Source organism: Hipposideros armiger, unplaced genomic scaffold, assembly GCF_001890085.2.
Source record: "Hipposideros armiger isolate ML-2016 unplaced genomic scaffold, ASM189008v1 scaffold_169, whole genome shotgun sequence".
NCBI lineage: Eukaryota > Metazoa > Chordata > Mammalia > Chiroptera > Hipposideridae > Hipposideros > Hipposideros armiger.
In genome coordinates, this window is record NW_017731519.1 from 1,065,570 (window position 1) to 1,072,290 (window position 6,721).

Consider the following 6,721-nt stretch of genomic DNA (forward strand, 5'->3'; position numbering starts at 1 on the left):
TTCTAACTTCCTTTTTCTCCTACCCCAAGCCATATCAAGCCGTGTGTGTGTGTGTGTGTGTGTGTGTGTGTGTGTGTGTGTGTGTAAAGAAACAGGGCAGTGTGCATTTTTTTTCCTCTGTGCAACTTTTCGCTTTTAGTTTGCACTTGAAATGTCACCATGGTGTCTCAAGCTTGGTACTTAGTCCTGTTTTAGGCACCAAGCTCAAGGAAAAGCTCTCCTGGGTGAAAACGGAGCTCCTGCCCAGCTAACACTTTCTTCCTTCTCACTATCATGCTTTATGGGTGACCCGGGACTAATTTTCTATCCTGAAATTTTATGACCAGGGAGAGAAAATAAGTGGGCAGAAGTCACACCTACTCCAAAGTTGGACCACAGGAGTAAGTGGGGAAACCCTGATGAAGTCCTTGGAAGCATAGTCCCACTACAACTTTGCCCCCATAGGATGATTTCTACTGTGCACGTTTTCTCTAGTCCTCAGTGTACTGATACTGATGGGAGGTGGGCTTCGGTCCCCATCGCCTAGGTGAGCGAACACGCGCCTAAGGATGAATGGCCTGCCCAAGCTACACAGCTTGTAAATCCCTGTTTACTCAGATTTAGCTAATCATGTTAAATAAAAGATTATAGGTAGTATGCCAGGAGCCCTGTCATAAATACCAAACAAGGCCCCTGATCTTCACAGCTTCAGCCAGGGGTTTGAAGTCTTTTCAATTATCCCCTGCTGTTTTATTTCCTTTTCCATACAAATCAGAACTTCTAACAATGTACACATACACACACATATTTCAAAGATTTGGGAAGTGTCTAGGTCCCTTGAGCCTCTTCTTACACATTTCACACCTTCTCCCATTCTAGTCTCACTCATCTAAGCGTATCTTTGGAACAAAAAACATCCTGCTGTTTGGCTGAGGAAAGGGGCTTTGCTGGAGAGGAGCAGAGATAGCCTTTCATCTGGGGAGGGGGCATGTTTGGAGGAGAACTGACTGGCTGACTGCCTCGCATCACATGGCAACTGATGATACCACATTGAGGACAGGGCATTTAAATGTATAGACGCAAACCTGTGTCACCGATCCACGATGTGATACCGCTTGCAAGCCCTGGAAACTGCCAGGGTCACCGAACATTTGGGACCTCTGCTTTGCTGGACTTGAGGGCATCTTCAGGTTTTGTAAGGGGTTACTGTGTGTCATTTCAAAATAATTTCTTCAGGAAAATCAAATTTTCCGTTAATTTGAATTTTTAAAAAATCGGTGTAGGAATTGAAAATTTTGTTGCGTGATAATGGCAATGTGGTTGTATACGAAACTATAAATATTTAAANAAGAGCCATGAATTGTTGGTGAAAAATTCAGGTCATCTAACTTTTTTATACAGCCTTTTTAGCACTTTCAAATAATAAACTTGGTTAACTGTTCAGTTGGTACAAATTCATAATAATCACTCTGATATCAATAAAAGATTAGCAACATCGTTGCAACAATTTGAGGAACTTAATTGTCAGACCTCATAGACAGTCATGTCATCGACAAACAAGACAGTTTTATTTCTTCCCAATCTATACGTTTTATTTTTCTTTCTTGACTTGTTGCATTTGCTTGCACTTTCAGTACAGTGTTCAAAAGGATTGATAATGGGACTTTCTTGCCTTGTTTCTGATCAGTGGGAAAGCTTCAAGATTTTCACCGTTAAGTATGATGTTAGCTATATGCTTTTTGTATATTCTTTACCAAATTTAGGAAGTTCTCCACTCTTCCAGGTTTACTGAGAGTTTTTCATCATGAATAGGTATTGGATTTTGTCAGTTGCTTTTTGTATACATTTGTCAATAATCATGTGATTTTTTTTTCTTTTTTAGCCTGTTGACATGATTGAGTACATTAATTGATTTTTCAATGTTGAACCAAGCCTGGTATACTTGGGATAAACCCCACTTGGTTGTGGTTTATAATTCTTTTTACACGTTGCTGAATTTCATTTGCTAATATTTTGTTGAGGATTTTTGCATCAGTATTTAGAAATCATTGTTCTGTAGTTTTTTTGTAATGCCTTTATCTGGTTTTGATATTAGGGTAATACTGGCCCCACAGAATGAGTTTGGAAGTATTTCCTCTGCTTCTATCCTCTGAAAGAGATTGTAGAGAATTTTTTCCTTAAATGTTTGTAGACTTCACCTGTGGACCCATCTCAGCCTGGTGCTTTCTGTTTTGAGAGGTTATTAATTATTGATTAAATTTCTTGAATAGATATGGACCTATTCAGGTTGTTTATTTTTTTTTATGTGACTTCTAGCAAATTGTGTCTTTGAAAAAATTGCTCTGTTTCTTCTAGGTTATCAAATTTGTGAGCATAGTTGTTTATAGTATTTTATTATCCTTTTAATGTCCATAGGATCTGTAGTGATGTCCCCTGTTTCTTTTCTGATATTAGTAATTTGTGTCCTCTCTTTTTTTTTTAGTGTGTCTAGAGGTTTATCACTTAGATCTTCAAAGAATCAGCTTTTGATTTTGCTGGTTTTCTCTATTGCTTTCCTATTTTCAATTTCATTGATTTCTGCTCTAATTTTTATTTCTTTTGCTTACTTCGTATTTAATTTGCTCTCTTTTTTAATTTCTTAAAGTGGTGAGTTAGATCATTCATTGTAGAACTTTTTTATTTTCTAATATATGCATATAATGCTTACATTTTTTCCTATTTGCTCTTTTATCTGCATCCCACAAATTTTGATAGGTTGTGTTTTAATTTTCATTTATTCAAAATACTTTTATTTTATTTTTTTGCTGAACTATCCTGCCACCTCTTGGCAGCTCAGCGGCAGCTCACCTCGGGTGCAGTGCCACTGGCCCATGTGGGAATCGAACCGGCAGCCCTGCCGCTCAGAGCTCAGGCTCCCAAGTGAACTCCCAACCATCTGAGCCACATGGCTGGCCTTTCAAAATACTTTTTAATTTCTTTTGGTATGAATACCAAGAGTCAGAGATCATCATGGGACATCTTTGGGGCTTCCTACCACTAAATGTTAGCTCTTCTTATGATTTATATTTTTCCTAGTTTGTACAGATTTTTGAAGTTTCTGCTCATGAGTGTTAGTCTAAATTTCCTTTCCTTTGTCTTTTAAAAATAATTTTATCACATACATATTTTAAACTACTGTCATTTCCTGTTGTTGAAAAATCAGATGTTTTTTTCTAACTTGTAATGAGGAATCTATTTTCTATTATGTTAAATGGAAAAATTATAATATATTGCATGTTTCCTAAAACAGTAAAACATCTTTAGATAGGGACAAGCTATCAAATTAGGATGACAATGTTTAAAAATACTTAAAATACCACTTTCTGATTGCTAAATTATACACATTTTTGCCTTATACATTTAGAGGCCATTTTACTAGATGTAGGATTTTTTATGTTTCTGGTAAGTATAATGTTTACCATTTCATAGAGATTCTCTTAATTTTTAAATATGTATTTATTTTTTGTAAATGTGGCTTTCCAAGTTTCTTTTGGTTAATAGTTGCCTGGGTGTGTGTGTTTGTGTGTGTGTGTGTGTGTGTGTGTGTGTGTGTTTCTTTAATTTCAACTTTTCTGTGTCCTTTAGGAATATCCCTTGTAAAGAACATGTCTGAATTTTACTTTATATCCAATCACTAGTAATTTCTCTCTTTCACCTGACAAATTTATATTTGTTATTATAGTAAATTTGTTTCTATCATCATATGTCTGTATTCTATTTAATCTATTTGTTCTATGCTGTATTCTTTGCTTGCTTCACCCCCTCACCCTCTTGGTTTTGTTTTTAGTTTTGTGTTTGCTTTCTATTCCATAATTTCCCCTCTGATGCCTTCGAAGATTTTGAATCTCGTTTTGTTTGTTTTTGTTTTTAGTGATTAGTCTTAAATTTTACCAAGTTTATTTAACTTAAACAAGACTTAAGTTAACAAATATCTCCACCTCTCTACCAAACATTACAAAGACTTTAATGTATTTTAACTACATTAGCACAACTTATATGACATTGTCATGTAATATTTTAGTTTTATCCTATTAAAACCCCACAAACTATTATGATATTATACAGACAGTATTTATTTAGACTCATTTACCATCTTACCAGACACATTTACCATTTTATATATTCCTTGTATCTGAGACTCTTCTTTTGGGATGATTTCCTCTCTTTGAAGCATGTCCTTTGGAAATTTCTTTAACAAAGATCTGTTGATAGTAAATTATCTTTTTGTTTACTTGAAAATACTTTAAATTCACCCTTGTTTTCAGAGTTGTTTTTATTTTTTTGTGGTTTTAATTATAAATTTCCAGTTATTTTCTCTTTGCACTTTGGAAATATTGTATCTACTTCTGGTTTTCATTATTGCTATTAGAAACTCTTCTATCCACCTAATTATTATTTCTATATAAGTGATCTGCCTTTCCTCTGGCTGCTTTTAAGATCTTTTTACCTTCTATGATCTGCTGTTTCACTAAAATATGGCTAATTGTTGAATTTTTTGCTTTTATTCCTGTTTAGTATATATTATGCTTTCCATGTCTATGGAATCACATATCTTCTTGATTCTGAAAAATTCTCAGCCATTATCTCTTCCAACTTTTTCATTTTTAGAAATTCCATTTGGTTCTTTTTCAGATCTGCCTGGTTTTTCTTGATGGTTTCTTGTTTCTTCCTCAAGTGTATGATTCTATCATTTATTTATTCAGTCATTTACATGGAGCAATTTTATATTCTGTATCTGCAATTGCAAAGCTTGAAATTTTTGAGTTGAGGTCTTTTTTTGTTGTTGTCTGTGCTAACTCTGCTCATGGTTTCCTACTGCGCTGAAGGTCTCCAAGACCACCCCAAGTCTGATGATTTGCTAGGAAGACTCAGGGGATTCAGCATATAGTCATAGTCCTCAGGATGACTTATTATAGTGAAAGGATGTAAAGCAAAACCAGCAAAGAAAAAAGTGCATGGAGCAAAGTATGCAGGAAACAAGCCACAAGCTTCCAAGGGTCCTTCTTCAGTGGTTCACGGAAATGTACTTAATTTTCTAGCAGCAAGTTGTGACAATGCCTACCACAAAAGCTCATTAGAAATTGGCAAGCCTGGGTTTTTACTGGGGGCTGCTCATGAGCTCACCCTTGGCCTAGCAATGTGCCAAAATTTTAGGCTCCCAGAAGAAAAGCAGGTGTTTAGTATAAACCACTTGCTTGTACCTCACAGTTTAGGCAAAGGGGGCCACTGATTATTTAGGAAATGGCGGGGACCCTCCTGAAATCTAAGCTCCCAGACTCCAGCCGAGGCTCAACCTTGCAAGCAGGCCTTTCTAAGGATAGCTGTTTCAGGCTTGCGACGTTAATTCTTTTCTGTATACTTAACTTCTTGTGAGTTTGTTGGTCTTTGTTTACGATCTATTTGCTTGATCTCAATTGTTGAGAATTCCAAAGGCACTGTTTGCTATTAAGTTAAACCAGTATCAGTATCAATTAGTGTGGGTTAGGTTTTTACCATGGTCACAGGCAACCCTAAAAGATATCTATAGCTGTAAACGATAAAATTCTGTTTCTCACTAATGTCTTTGGAGAAGGGAGGAGGACAACTGCTCTGGGTTTCCCTCACTCTTGGACCCAGGCTATCTGGTACCCCACTGCCTGGTTGCCATGGCAGACAGCAAAGAAAAGCATAAATTATACAGTGTCTCTTAAAATTACCACTTGAAAGTAACACGCTTTACCTCTCACAATTTCATTGTCTAGATAAGTTACATGGTTTTTTTATGTAATGGTCCTGTGTCTAGAAAGAGGAGAGCTAAAAATGTATAATGAACAGCACTCATTAAAATTTATAACAAGATATAGCATTCTTTGCTTTGATCAGCTTTTCCTACATTGTTCAGGGTCTCCTGGGATTACTGGGCAATGAATGACAGAGAATAAAAGTACATATACTATTTTTTCTTGCTGTGTCATTTTAGAGGATTTTACTATATTTGATACTGCTTTCCTAAAGTAGGTATACACAACTTTGGCATGCTCTCCATGGTTCTACCCCTTTCTTCTTTTCTTCCTCTCTGCTCTACTTCTCCACTTTTACCTCTAGAACACGTATTGAAGAGGAAAATGTTTCAGTAATTATATTAATTGCTTAATAAAGTAATAAATAATTTTATGTTACAATGTTTGTAGAGGACATATACAAGGTCATACATTTAAGTTTGCAAACTCATTCTAGAAAAAGTGCTACATACCTCACTGCTAAATATCACTACGGTCACCTTTGAAGTACTCTTGGGAAACTATGCACCGTACGCCAGTGCCTAGTCCACCCTTCAAAACAGTTTTGGAACTCTTTCTGGAATGACCATCAGAGCTGTCGTTGTAGTACTCTTGATGTCCTGAATGTCATGAAAATGTCTTCCTTTCAATATTTCTTTTATCTTTGGTTATAGAAAGAAGCCATTGGGGGCCAGATCAGGGGAGTAGGGAGGGTGTTCCAATACAGTGATTTGTTTACTGGCTGAAAACTCCCTCACAGACAGTGCCGTGTGAGCTGGTGCATTGTCATGTTGCAAGAGCCATGAATTGTTGGCGAAAAGTTCAGGTCGTCTAACTTTTTCACGATAGCTTTTCAGCACTACCAAATAGTAAACTTGGTTAACTGTTTGTCCAGTTGGTACAAATTCATAATGAATAATCCCTCTGATATCAAAAAAAGGTTA